At 38.2% G+C, this 14,298-nt stretch overlaps 1 pseudogene across 1 annotated transcript; it reads right to left on the minus strand.

Moving 5' to 3' along the window:
• Positions 1–2,966: 2,966 nt before the first annotated feature.
• On the minus strand, positions 2,967–3,838 carry LOC307057521 (lathosterol oxidase-like; annotated as a pseudogene). The gene has a single exon. The product of its transcript is annotated as a lathosterol oxidase-like (transcript).
• Positions 3,839–14,298: the final 10,460 nt, after the last annotated feature.

The raw sequence follows: 14,298 nt of genomic DNA on the forward strand, positions 1-14,298 counted from the left end.
ATCTATATTTAGATATAGATATCTCACCTCTTCACCCATCTGTTGATGGACAGTTAGGTTGCTTTCATGTCTTGGCTATTATAATAATGCTTCTGTGAAAATTGGTGTGCATGTGTCTCTTCAAATTAGTGTGTTTGTTTTCTTTTGATCTATACTCAGGAGTGGAATTGCTGGATCATTTAGTAGTTCTATTTTTAGTTTGTTGAGGAACCCCCATACTGTTTTTGATAGTGGCTGCACCAATTTACACTCACACCAACAGTAGACAAGGGTTCCCTTTTCTCCACATCCTCATCAACATTTGTTATTTGTGGTCCTTTTTGATCATAGCCATTCAGACAGGTGTGAGGTGATATTTCACTGTGGTTCTGATTTGCATTTCTCTGATTAGTGATGTCAAGCATCTTTTCATATGACTGTTAGCAATCAGTATGTCTTGTTTGGAAAAATGTCTGTTCAGGTCTTCTGCCCATTTTTTGATTGAGTTTTCTTTTTTGATATTTAGTAGTATGAGCTGTTTATATACTTTAGATATTAACCCCGTTATAGTCATCACCTGCAAATATTTTCTCCTATTCTGTAGGTTGTTTTCCTATTTGTTAGTGGTTTCCTTTGCTGTGCAAAAGCTTTTAAGTTTAATTAGGTGCCATTTGTTTATTTTTGCTTTTGTTTCCTTTGCCTTAGGAAACAAAAAATATTACTATGATTTATGTCAAGGAGTATTCTGCCTATGTTTTCTTCTAGGAGTTTTATGGTTTCTGGTTTTACCTTTAGGACTTTAATCTATGTTGAGTTCATTTTTGTATATGATGTGAAGAAATGTTCTAATTTCATTCTTTTACCTGTAGCTGTTCAGTTTTCTCAGCACCACTTATTGAAGAGATTATCTTTTCCCCGTTGTAAATTCTTGCCTCCTTTATCATAGATTAGTTAACCGTAAATGTGGGGGTTTATTTGTGAGCTCTCTGTTCCTTCCCTTTGATCTATGTGTATGTTTTTGTTCCAGCACTATACTATTTTGATTATCGTAGCTTTGTATTCTAGTCTGAAGTCAGGGAATGTGATACCTCTAGCTGTGTTCTTCTTTCTCAAGATTGTTTTGGCTGTTCAGGGTCTTTTGTGTTTACATACAAATTTTAGAATTATTTATTCTAATTGGGTGAAATATGTTCAGTATTTTGGTAGGAATTTCGTTGAATCTGTAGATTGCCTTGGAAAGTATGATCATTTTAACAGTATTAATTCTCCCGATCCATGAACATGGTATATCTTTCCATTTGTGTCATCTTCAGTTTCTTTCACAGTGTCTTATAGTTTCCCAAGTACAAGTCTTTTTATCTCCCTAGTTAGACTTATTCCTAGGTATCCTATTCTTTTTGGTATGATGATAAATGGGACTCTTTTTAAAATGTCTTTCTGATAGTTCATAATCAGTGTACAGAAATGCAACATATTTCTGTATATTAATTTTGTATCATGCAACCTTGCCAAATTCATTGAACTCTAGTAGTTTTTCAGTGGTGTCTTTAGGATTTTCTATGTATAGTACCATGTCATCTGAAAACAGTGACAATTTTACTTCTTTCTTTCCCATTTTTCTTATCTGATTTCTGTGGCTAGGATTTCCAATACTATGCTGAATAAAAGTGGGGAGAGTGGACATTCTTGTCTTGTTCCTGATCTTAGAGGAAATGCTTTCACCTTTTTATCAAAGTATGATGTTGCCTGTGGACTTCTCATATATGGCCTTTATTGCATTGAGGTGTGTTAACTCTTCACAAAGTGGGTATAAAGGATTAATCATAAATGAATGTTGAATTTTGTCAAAGGCTTTTTCTGCATCCATTGAGATGATCATATTATTTTTATTCAATTTTTTAAACAGTCATAATCAACTTTTATTGATTTTTACATAAATAGATTATAGAATATCTTTGCAAACCATGTTTTCCCAACATATTTGTTGTAACACATGACATTTCTTTATAAAAGTATTTGTTAAATCTTTTTATAGAGGAAATGGGGAAAAGTGAAGAAAAAGGAGGGAAAATAAGATTTCAAAACTAGTCTTCAGTGATAGTCCTAAATATTTGGCAACTATTTCCTTTTATAGAAAGTCATATGATTGTAACTTTGAGACACAAATGCATCAATTTAAGTAAAAAGTCAGTAGGATCAAATATATTATTTGGGCCTCAAATTTCCCTTTCTAAATATATTCAGTCACATAATTGTACACTTATTAAATAATGGTTTAAAACAGTAACCATCAAAATCTTTAAATAATCCCAGATCTGGATTAAATCATGGTAGTATTAATATTTTCTAAAATTCCAATTTATTTGTTCATCAGTAAAATGTAGTATTTGACAGTGTCTCCAGAAAATAAGTTTTCTATGTGTAGGAAGACGATAATTTTATAACACCTGCTATTAATCAGGCCACTGAGCGCTAATACATTATATAACAATTTTTTTCACACCAGTGTTTCCACTTGAACAAAATACTACAAGTAGTCGTTATCATACAAATACTGAATACTTAGTCATTCTTGAAACAAGGAACAATCTTTATATTAATATTTCTTTGTTGTGGTGTTTAGTCTTGATACCATTAAGCACAATGAATTTTAATGAATATGGATGAATTAAGGCAAAAGGGCATAACCTAGTCCCCTTGATAATTTATCCTCTATCTTTTAAAACATCATTGTTCAAGCTATTCAAATTACAGCTCTGCTGGCTAGAAAGACACAACTTGTCCCTTAGACCAACGTCCGTTATTTCAAGCATGAGGTCAAAATCTTGGTATTCACGACATGTTCCCTTGACCTACCATTATGATCATTACTCAGCTATACCCACAATACTGATTTTCAAATGATACTATTCACTTGCTATGCCTCTTGGCTGTATGTATGTAGGTTATTTTTCTTGACCAAAAATATTTAATAATTGGGCAATAATCTACTCAGTCTTTGTAAACTCTACATTGAATAATTTTTCATTTTTACAACCATTTCCTTCATGGCTCTTGCTCTCTTCTTCTGTCATCTTCACATGACTAATTCGTCCATTCCCTTCAAAGGAGGAGGGATTTTTGAAGGAGCCTCCAATTCTATCCCACAATGTGAAATACTGTCCATAGTTATGGTCAAACAGCATGTGGTGGTCTGATGAGCTGAGCCATTAATAAATGGCCTTAAGATTTGGGGAACATGAAAGTCACCATCATGAATGGAAATTGTCCAGATATTGACCAAGACATACAAACCTAAATAAACTACTGTGTGTAAGGGGAAAATAAAAAGGTATATGTGGCAAGGTAGACTCTGAAGGAAGCCAGCGAGATGGTGAAAAGCATGACTTGTAAATGGAGTCAGAATCTTCCAGATGTGATGAGGTTTGTGTAAGCACTTATATATAAGTCTATGATGAAGACCTCTGTGAATCCCATAGATCAGCATGTCAGTGAAAAAGAGAAAGAGCAGGATAACAGCAATGAGTCAAAACCAGCCGTATGGAAACTCTTTATGCTGTCATACAATTTGCTGTAACCTCTAGCAGGAACAGTGAACTCTGAGGATGCTGATCCATGGCATTGACTGGACAGAATGCTAAATCTCTTGATAGACTTGATTCTTGGAAAATTGTGAGTGTTTCATTAATGAATGATCATAGACAAAATAATAACTCAGTGTTGCAAAGAAGAAATAAAGGTTATATGTACTGAGATTTGTTATAATCAGGAGACTGATAGCTTGTCGGAAGACGTCATCCTCTGGCCATGTGGCCGAATATATGTATGGTGTAAAAAAACAATTGGGTACAAGATGCATCTTAGCCCCTAGAGAGGGTCCACTGCCAGCTGCCAATTTGGTTCCTGCAGGGCTTCAGCTGCTCTGGCTAGTCTTTTATTCAATTTTTTATGTGGTATGTCACATGAGTTGTAGATCTTGAACCATTCTTGCATTCTTGGGATAAATCCCACTTGATCATATTGTATGATCCTTCTAATATATTGTTGGATTCAGTTTGTTAATTTGTTGAGGATTTTTGCATCTGTGCTCATCAGTGATATTAGACAGTAAATTTCGTTTTGTGTGATATCTTTTTCTGGTTTTGGTGTCAGGGTGATGCTAGCCTCATAGAAAAAGTTTGGAAGTGTTCCTTCCTCTGCAATTTTTTGGAATAGTTTGAGAAGGATAGGTGTTAACTCTTCTCTAAATGTTTGATAGAATACATCTGTTTAGCCATCTAGTCCTGGACTTTTGTTTGTTGGGAGTTTTTTTTTTCTTTATTACTGATTCAGTTTTATTACTGATAATTGGTCTGTTCATATTTTTCTTTTTCATTCTGGTTCAGTATTGGGAGATTGTACATTTCTAGGAAACTATTTCTTCTATATTGTCCATTTTATTGACATATAGTTGTTCACAGTAATCTCTTGTGATCCTTTATATTTCTGTAGTGTCAGTTATAACTTCTCCTCTTTCATTTCTAACTTTATTGATTTGGGGACCCTTCTTTTTTTTCTTGATGAGTTTGGCTAAAGGTTTATCAGGTTTGTTTAGCTTTTCAAAGAACCAACTCATTTTTATTTTTTTAATTTTTATTTTATGTTGGATATAGTTGAATAACAATGTTGTGTTTCAGGTGTACTGCAAAGTGATTCAGTTATATATATACATGTTTCTATTCGGTTTCAAATTATTTTCCGATTTAAGTCGTTACAGAATATTGAGCAGAGCTCCCTGTGCTATACAGTAGGTCCTTGTTGGTTATCTATTTTAAATATAGCAGTGTGTACCTGTCAATCCCAAACTCCCAGTCTAACCCTCCTCCTCACCCTTCCCCCTTGGTAACCATAAGTTTATTCTCTAAGTCTGTAAGTCTGTTTCTGTTTTGTAAATATGTTCATTTATATCATTTTTTTCTAAGATTCTGCTTATAAGTGGTATTATGCAATATTTGTCTTTCTCTGACTTCACTTAGTATGATAATCGCCAGGTCCATCCATGTTGCTGCAAATGGCATTATTTCATTGTTTTTAATGGCTGAGTAATATTACATTGTGTATATGCACTACATCTTCTTTATCCATTCGTCTGTCGGTGGACATTTAGGTTGCTTCCATGTCTTGGCTATCATAAACAGTGCTGCAATGAACATTGGGGTGCCTGTATCCTTTCAAACCATGTTTGTCTCTGGATATATGCCCAGGAATGGGATTGCAGGATCATATGGTAGCTCTATTTTTATTTTTTTAAGGAACCAAAGAATCAACTCTTAGTTTCATTGATCTTTCTTATTGTTTTTTAGTCTCTATTTCATTTATTTCTGCTCTGATCTTTATTATTTATTTTTCTTCTGCTAACTTTGGGTTTTGTTTGTTCTTTTTCTAGTTAGTTTAGATGTAAGGTTAGGTTGTTTGAGATTTTTCTTATTTCCTAATATAGGCTTGTATCCCTATAAACTTGCCTCTTAGAACTGCTTTTTTGATCTGTGTCCCACAGGTTTTGGATTTTTTTTTTTCATTTCATTTATCTCCAGCTATTTTTTGATTTTTTTCTCCTTTGATTTCATCAGTGCTCCATTGGTTGTTTAGTATCATGTTGTTTAGCTTCCGCTTGTTTTTTGCAATTTTTTTTCTTGTAGTTGATTTCTAGTCTCATAGCGTTGTGGTCGGAAAGATGCTTTATATGATTTCAGTTTTCTTAAATTTACTGAGACTTGTTTTTGTGCCCTAGCATGTTATTTATCCTGGAGAATGTTCCATGTGCAATTGAAAAACTGCATTCAGCTGCTTTTGGTTGGAATGGTCTATATAGATCTATTAAATCCACATGGTCTAATGTGTCATTTAAGGCCAGTGTTTCCTTATTGATTTTTTTTTTTTTTTTTGGTCTGAATGATCTGTCCATTGTAAGTGGGATGGTAAAGTCCCCTACCATTATTGTTACTGCTTATTTATCCCTTTATGTCTGTTAATATTTTATGTATTTAGGTACTCCTGTGTTGGCTGCATATATACTTGTAATTGTTATATCTCATTGTATTGATCCTTTGATCATTATGTAATGTCCTTCTTTGTCTCTTGTTACAGTCTTTGTTTTAAAGTCTATTTTGTCTGATAAGTATTGCTACCCCGGCATTCTTTTGATTTCCATTTGCATGAAATACCTTTTTCCATCCCTTTGCTTTCAGTCTGTATGTCTTTAGATCTGATGTGAGTTTCTTGTAGGCAGCACATGTATGTGTTTTGTCTCTGTATGCATTCAGCCACTCTTTCCTTTGATTGAAGCATTTAGTCCATTTAAAGTAATTATTGATAAGCATGTACTTATTGCCATTTTGCTCATTGTTTGGGGGTTGTTCTTTTTTGTCTGTTTCTTGTTCTCTTCCCTTGTGATTTGATGACTACGGTACCTCTAGTGTTATGTTTGGATTCCTTTATCTTTTCTGTATTATAGATTTTTGGTATGTGATTGCCATGAGGTTTAATACACACATGATTATTTTAAATTTCATATCTCTCAATTTCAAAGGCCTTTTAACAACCCTGCATTTTTACTCCCCTCCCTCCATGAATGTTTCTGATATCATATTTAACGTCTTTCTGTTTTGTTTTGTTTTTTTCTTGGCTACGCTGCACGCAGTTTGCGGGATCTTAGTTCCCCAACCAGGGGTTGAACCCACACCCCAGCAGTGAACATGTGGAGTCCTAACCACTGGACCACCAGGGAATTCCCAGCATCATTTGTCTTGTGTATCCCTTAACTACTTATTGCAGATGTGTAGATGATGTGTAGAAGTAGATGCTTTTGTCTCTTAACTTTCCTACTAGCTTTGTGGTTAATTTATAACCTTTTACTGTATATTTACCTTTGCCAGTGGGCTTTTTCCTTTGTAATTTTCATGTTCCTAGTTGTGTCCTTTTCTTTTTTGCCTAGAGAAGTCACTTTAATATTTCTTATAAAGCTGATTTAGTAGTGATGAACTCTTTTAGCTTTATCTTGCCTGTAAAACTTTGATCTCTCCTTCAAGTCTTAAAGTCTTGCTGGGTAGAGAGAATATTCTTGGTTGTAGGTTTTTCCTTTTCATTACTTTAAATATATCATGCCACTCCCTTCTGGAGTACAGTTTGTGATGAAAAGTCAGCTGATAGCCTTATGGGAGTTCCCTTATATATAACTTGGTTGCTTTTCCCTGCTGCTGTTAAGTTTGTCTTTATCTTTAATTTTTTACAATTTCTGACAATGTGTCTTTGTATGGTCCTCTTTGGCTTGATTCTGTTTGGGACTCTCTCTGCTTTCTGGACCTGAATGCCTATTTCCTTCCCTAGGTTAGGGAAGTTTTCAGCTATTATGTCTTGAAACATATTCTCTGCCCCTCTCTTTTTTCTTTCTGGGACCCGTACGAGTGTTAGTATGCTTGATGTTGTCCCAAAGGTCTCTTAAGCTGTCCTCATTTCTTTTTATTCTTTTTTCTTTTTTCTGTTTGGCTTCAGTGATTTCCATTACTCCCTCTTCCAGCTCACTGATCCATTCCTCTGTATCATTTAATCTACTGTGGATTACTTCTAGTGTATTTCTCATTTCAGTTATTGTATTATTCATCTCTGTTTGGTTCTTCTTTATATTTTCTTACTCTTTGTTTAAAAACTTCTAACTTCTCACTCCGTTCATCCATTCTTCTCTCAAGCTCTTTGATCTTTTATGATCATTACCTTGAACTCTCTATTGAGTAGATGGCCTATTTCCACTTCACTTAGTTGTTGTTCTGGGGTTTTATCTTGTTCCTTCGTTTGAAACATGTTCCTCTGTTGCCTCATTTTGCCTAATTGCAGTTTTTATTTCTATGTATCTGGTAGGTTTACATTTCCTGACCTCGCAGAAGTGGTTTTTCATAGGAGACATCCTATAAAAAGGATGTATGTAGCTGGTAGGCTACATACCAGCTGCACACTCCCCTCTGGTCACCAGAGGTATATGCTCTAGGGATATCCCCTATGTGGGCTACATGGGTCCTTCCGTTGTGGCACACTAACTACTGTGGGTGGTCTGGTAGGTGTCACTGACCTCCAGTCCAGTTGGTTTTCAGGCCTTATCTCATGCTGAGGCTTCCAGCTTCTGGTTCTAGGTTTGGGAAGTTTTCAGCTGTTATTGCTTTAAATATACTTTCTGTCCTTTTCTGTTTTCTCCTTCTGGAAATCCCATAATGTGAATATTGTTTTTTCAATTGTGTCCTATATGTCCCTTAGGCTTTCTTCATCTTTTTTATTTTTCTTTTTGTTCCTCTGATAAGGTAATTTCAAATTCCTTATCCTCTATTTCACTAGTTCTGCATTTTCAAATTTGCTTTTTAAACTTTTTATTGTATTCTTCAGTTTAGTTACTATATTTTTCAACTGTAGGGTTTTTTTTTAATGGTTTCTACTTCTTTGCCCAGCTTCTTGTTTTGTTCATGCATTTATTTTTCTTATTTTGCTTAGTTGTCTGTCTGCATGTTCTTATAGTTCACACACACACAAAAAAAGGTCCTGAAGAACCTAGGGGTAAGACGGGAATAAAGACACAGACCTACTAGAGAATGGACTTGAGGATATGGGGAGGGGGAAGGGTAAGCTGTGACAAAGTGAGAGAGTGGCATGGACATATATACACCACCAAACGTAAAATAGATAGCTAGTGGGAAGCAGCCGCATAGCACAGGGAGATCAGCTCAGTGCTTTGTGACCACCTAGAGGTGTGGGATAGGGAGGGTGGGAGGGAGGGAGATGCAAGAGGGAAGAGATATGGGAACATATGTATATGTATAACTGATTCACTTTGTTATAAAGCAGAAACTAACACACCATTGTAAAGCAATTTTACTCCAATAAAGATGTTAAAAAAAACAAAAAAAAACAACAAAAAAGAGGATTATTCTGAACTCTTTGAAAGTTCATAGATCTCCATTTCTTTAGCATCAGTTGTTGGAGCTTTACTTGTTTCCTTTGATGTCATGTTTACATGATTTTTTGTGACCCTTGAATCCTTATGTCATTATCTGCACATTTGAGTAATTAGACATTACAGGTTTGCATTGACAGAGACAGATTTTCACTAGTCAGCTCAGTTTGGGTTGTGGGTGTGTCTGCTGGTAATATTCTTGGGCAGGTGGGACCTGCTATTATGGTTTATCTGGGGGCAAGGCAACTGTTCAAGCTCTTTGACTGGGGATGGGGACCCCATTAGTTGAGTGCTGCTGGCTTGGTTCTCAAGTGAGGTTATAGAATGGGCTCCATGTTTGCCTGGATTCTCTGGTCAGGCTTTCTAGATCATTGGGACTGACTACTATATTCAGTAGTAGATGGGGCTATGAATTAGCTTCCTTGCTATGGCAGGGCAGTAGGATGGGGCCCAGGGCCTCTAACACACATTGTTTGGAGATCCATGTGAGGCAAGAATGTACACTTAATTCCCTGGTCAGGTTAGGTCACCAGTTTTGTCCTGCAGACAGAGAAAGCCATGAGCTATGCTCTCTGTTCAAGTGTCAGTGTAAGCAGGCCTGTTGGATGGGCTACACTGCATCCCATGTGCTCTAGTTAGGTTCCTGGTCAGGCAGGCTGAAGACAATGAGTGGTATTCAGCAGTGAGTGGGGCTATGAATTTGTTTCCCTGCCCAGGAGCATTGGAAGAGCAGCTCTAAAACTGGTAAAGCTCTTTATTTGTTGCCTTAAGCCAACCCATGCCCCAAGTTCCCTGGCCAAAAAGGGCCACTGGCTCTGCTCTGCACATTATTGGCTATGTCTGCCAGTCCCTTAACTCAAACATTGCTGGGTTATGCAGGCTCCAGGTGTTCTCACTAGCCCTTCTTGACAGATGGGACTAGGAAACACCTTCTACAGCAGGTAGGGCTGCTGTGTTTCCATTCCCCTGTCTGGTGGAACATAGAGGGGCCACTCCAGGCCTCTCCAATTTTTTCCAAGCAGGCTTTCTGGTTGCGAGGGGTTGAGCTACCATCAGCCTTGGCTATGAATGAATCCTCTGCCTGGGCGTAGTGGAAGAACTCCCTGTACTGGCTTTGCTCTGTGGGCAGTTGGCTCCCACTCACCTCTCAGCTAGAGCAGTGCTGGGCTACCCAGCTCCTAGGTGCTCTTACCAACCCCTCTGGCCAGATGGGGTCAGGCAACACTCTCCCCAGTGAGTGGGGCTATGACTCGGTTTTTTTCATGGGTGTAGGCAAACCAGACTGTAAGAATGGTAAAATTCCTCATTTGAGGACATAGAGGCAGGCAGTTCTGCCTCCCAGTGGGTTCCCTGGTCAGAGTGGACCACCAACTTGGGTCTACAGGTGATCAAAGTTGCTGTTTGATAATGAGCTCCATCTGCCAAGATCCGAGTGCTGGTTGTTGCGAGTCCCTTCCCCCTTCTCTATCATAGTTTCAGATTCCCAGTGATCCTCCTGCAATCCGCAAGGGGGAGACCAGAGTAGGGGCTCCCACAAAGTGACCCACAGTGTTGGGAGAGAGGATTGAAACCCCTGTGCTCTTTTCCCATTGGAGGAATCAAAGGCACTAGGGAGACTTCTCAAAAGGGTGCTGTGCTGGCCTGAGGGAGAGGCAATGCAGTCACGTGTAACTGCTTCTCTTATCCTTCTAATGCAGTGTGTCTTGGTCTCTATGGTGGAGGAGGGTGCTTCAGCCTCACCCCCATGTTCTAGGATTCCCTTAATGCTGTCTTGTTCATGAAGAGTTGTTGTTCTTCTTGTGAGGGGGAGCACAGTCAGGGATGACCTATGTCGCTATCTTGATGCCTTCGCTCTCCAGGTATAATCTGCAGCCCTCTCCATGTGAAGCTTATGGCACTGAGCAGCAGAGAAGAATGTATGTTTTCTGTGGGCAGTTGGTTGCCCAGGTGGGAGGAAGAGGTGGAGTCCACACCACTCTTCTGGTCACAGGGCTTGATAAGAAGACAAAGATGAAGGGAATTCTCAATCTGAAAGCTGACTCCACACTCTAATGGGGGAAATTTCTAGTGTAAAACAACTATCTTGAAATAGACTCTGTATAGACAGAGCCAAGAGACCCAGATACCCTTCATGGTTCCTCTGTGGGGATAGTATAATGAAGTGAGGAAGCACATGCATGTTAGCTCAGCCACTAATTTGGGCTCTGATTCTGCCCCTTCCTTATTTGGGGAGCCTGGGCAGATATCCAATGAGATATTTGTTTCATCTGTAGAATAAAGATAACACCCATCTCTAGGGAGCTATCATGAGGGTTAAATGCAATCTTCCATATACAGTGCTTGACAAGGAGTACACATTCCGTAAATGGTAGCTGTTATTATTATTTATTGTAGAAGACTTTTAATCCAGAAGAATCTGCAGAGAAATTTTCAGCTTTTCTGTAAAGACATCCCTCCATTTGACTCACAGGGACACAATGCCTTGAGAGTCGACAGCTTTCTCATCCTATCCTTTCTTGTTTTCTCAAATCTCAAATTGCGCTACAAATAATCATTTGGTATCCAAGAAAGATGGGAGGAAAATGATTTCATTAAGCTTCTACAGCCTTAGAATATGAATAACTTTAATGGCCACAAACTTTTAAGCTTGAGTTCAATGCACCACTGCTTATACCAACCCCACACAGCCCCTCACCATTATCCCAAAGTTGTTTGGTTCAGATCTTTGATTGGGTCTGAAACCCCTGGACACTACGGACTGATGTGCTGACTCTGAAAACAGCTTGACCATCAACAATCTAACAGTCATAAAATACCCATAAAGTGATGTTTGTGTAGGCTATAATGTTTATGTTATTCATGGCAGCCAAATAAATTATAGAAGTGCCACAATGTTGGGCGGTGAAATCTGGATAGCTAATCAGCTGGACCAGCCTGTAGAGAGCTGCAATGGAAACAGAACCATTCTTTCTAGATGAAGCAAATCTGATAAGCATTTTTAGACTCTTGGCAAGAGACACAGTGAGAGATCCAGGAAACCAAATGCCCATCCCTGTTCCCATTTATTCCTTTAAACAAGCTACTGCTGGGTGCATTTTGGGAAGTAGGCTCTACTTGGCCAACAGAACTTATTGATTTAAGGGAAGAGGTCATTGATTTAAACAAACTTTTCTTTGAGGGATTTTGAAAAGATCATCACAGAAACTAAACATTAATATGTAAATGTGGATTCCCATCCCTAGAGGCTGAGCCCTATTATACTGCCTTAAACCTACCCACTCTCGTGCCCACCAAGGACTTCCATACTCCCTAAAGTCATTGTGTTCCAAAATGTCCTAGCTTCCTCTACCATTCTTGTCCTCATCAGGAAGCTGGTCTCCATTAGAAACTGGGAGAGAGTGATTGAACTCAAACTGATTCACAATAATGTATTAGTAACTGACAGTCCTTAGCACGAACACCACAGTATTTGCATTTTAAAAGATAATATCCCTTATATGGAATCTAAAAAAGAAAAAAAAAATGGTTCTGAAGAACCTAGGGGCAGGACAGGAATAAACATGCAGATGTAGAGAATGGACTTGAGGACACGGGGAGGGGGAAGGGTAAGCTGGGACGAAGTGAGAGAGTGGCATGGACATATATACACTAGCAAATGTAAAATAGCTAGCTAGTGGGAAGCAGCCGCATAGCACAGGGAGATCAGCTCGGTGCTCTGTGTCCACCCAGAGGGGTGGGATAGGGAGGGTGAGAGGGAGATGCAAGAGGGAGGAGATATGGGGATATATGTATATGTATAGCTGATTCACTTTGTTATAAAGAAGAAACTAACACACCACTGTAAAGCAATTATACTCCAATAAAGATGTTAAAAAAAAGATAATATCCCTTATGTCAAATAAATCTATAATTGGTAAAATTTCAGGCTGAGTGGAAAGAGAACATAAAAAGCTCCAGATGGAGCTCCCTTGGTTAGCTTCTCTGAGCTGTTGCTGTTGTTTCACAGCTTTTCCTAAGTTTTTTCTTAAGAATTCATTCATTTATTCATCAACAAGTATTTGCGAACCTATAATATCCTCATTACTGTTCTGGGAGTTTAAATGCATTAGTAAACAAAGATCTTTAACCTTGGAGGGCAGAATGAGAGAATATATACTAGACCTAATAAGTACATTTTATAGACTGTTAGAGGGTGATATGTGCTTTGGGGAAAAAAGCAGCAGAGTAGCGGGGATTAAGAGTGCCAGGTAATTGGGTTGAAGGTTGTAATTTTAAATGTGGAGTTCGGGGAGGCGTCATTGAGAAAGTAACATTTATGCAAAGACTTAGAGAAGAAGAGAGAATTAGCCAAGGGGGTCTGGGAGAACCCTGTCTCTGAAGGAATGGATGAATAGTGCCTGGTGTGTTAAAGGAACAAATAGCAGGGAGGCCAATGTGGCTGAAGTCAAGAGAGCATAGAGGAGGATGGTAAGAGATGAGGTCATAGAGATGATGGGAGCCATCATCTTCAGACAACTGAAGGGTCCTTAGCTCTCCACTTCTACTCCCAGGACAGCAAGGGGGTCTTTGGAACAAAACACAAATGGGGAAAGGGAGACAGAGGATTCAACTTGTATGGAAGAATTTGTTTGTAGACCAGTAACTATCTTCTCAAGATCAGTACAAGGTAATAAGAGCTTTATATCCATATAAGAAAAGGAAGTTGAAAAAATATTGAAATCGACACTTTCATCCTCATGTGTTCTGAGCTAGGTGGACAAAATGCTGCTCTTTGAATAATGTGTTTGAGGAAAAAGTCATCACAGATGAGTGCTTGGCTCTCTTTCCTCATTTTGGATTGGCTTTGGTCAATGGGCTCCTTTGAGGTTGGCTTTCCAAATACGGCCACCTCATCGTCATCAGTTGCAAACTCAAGGATAAGGAATGAATACAAAGCCTCAACAGTCTTCAACACAGAACATAGGTGTAGAGAACTTTCCCTTGCTCAGTCATTGTTGAAAAATTAAACATTTCTCTGCAACTAAAAGTTTCAAGGTGATTTGGTGAAACTTTATCAAATTACCTCCCTGTGTACTTATGTGCTTATTCCAGACCAGGAGTTTCTGAGGGTCATATTTTTGGTATCACCTTACATTTAACGTATTCTCTCTGATTAAAACCTTCAAAAACACAAACCCTGGCCCACTCAGAAAACTGTCTGGTCTCATATTTTCAAACTCTTTCTCCTTTAATAATAAGGGAAATTCTTTTTATGTAGAGTATAAGAAATACAATGCTGGGAGTTAGAAAGCTTGGGTTCCAAGGATGATTGCCAGGAGATTAGATTAGATGATTCCAAAATCCTG

This window comes from Hyperoodon ampullatus (assembly GCF_949752795.1).
Source record: "Hyperoodon ampullatus genome assembly, chromosome: 8".
Taxonomy (NCBI): domain Eukaryota; kingdom Metazoa; phylum Chordata; class Mammalia; order Artiodactyla; family Ziphiidae; genus Hyperoodon; species Hyperoodon ampullatus.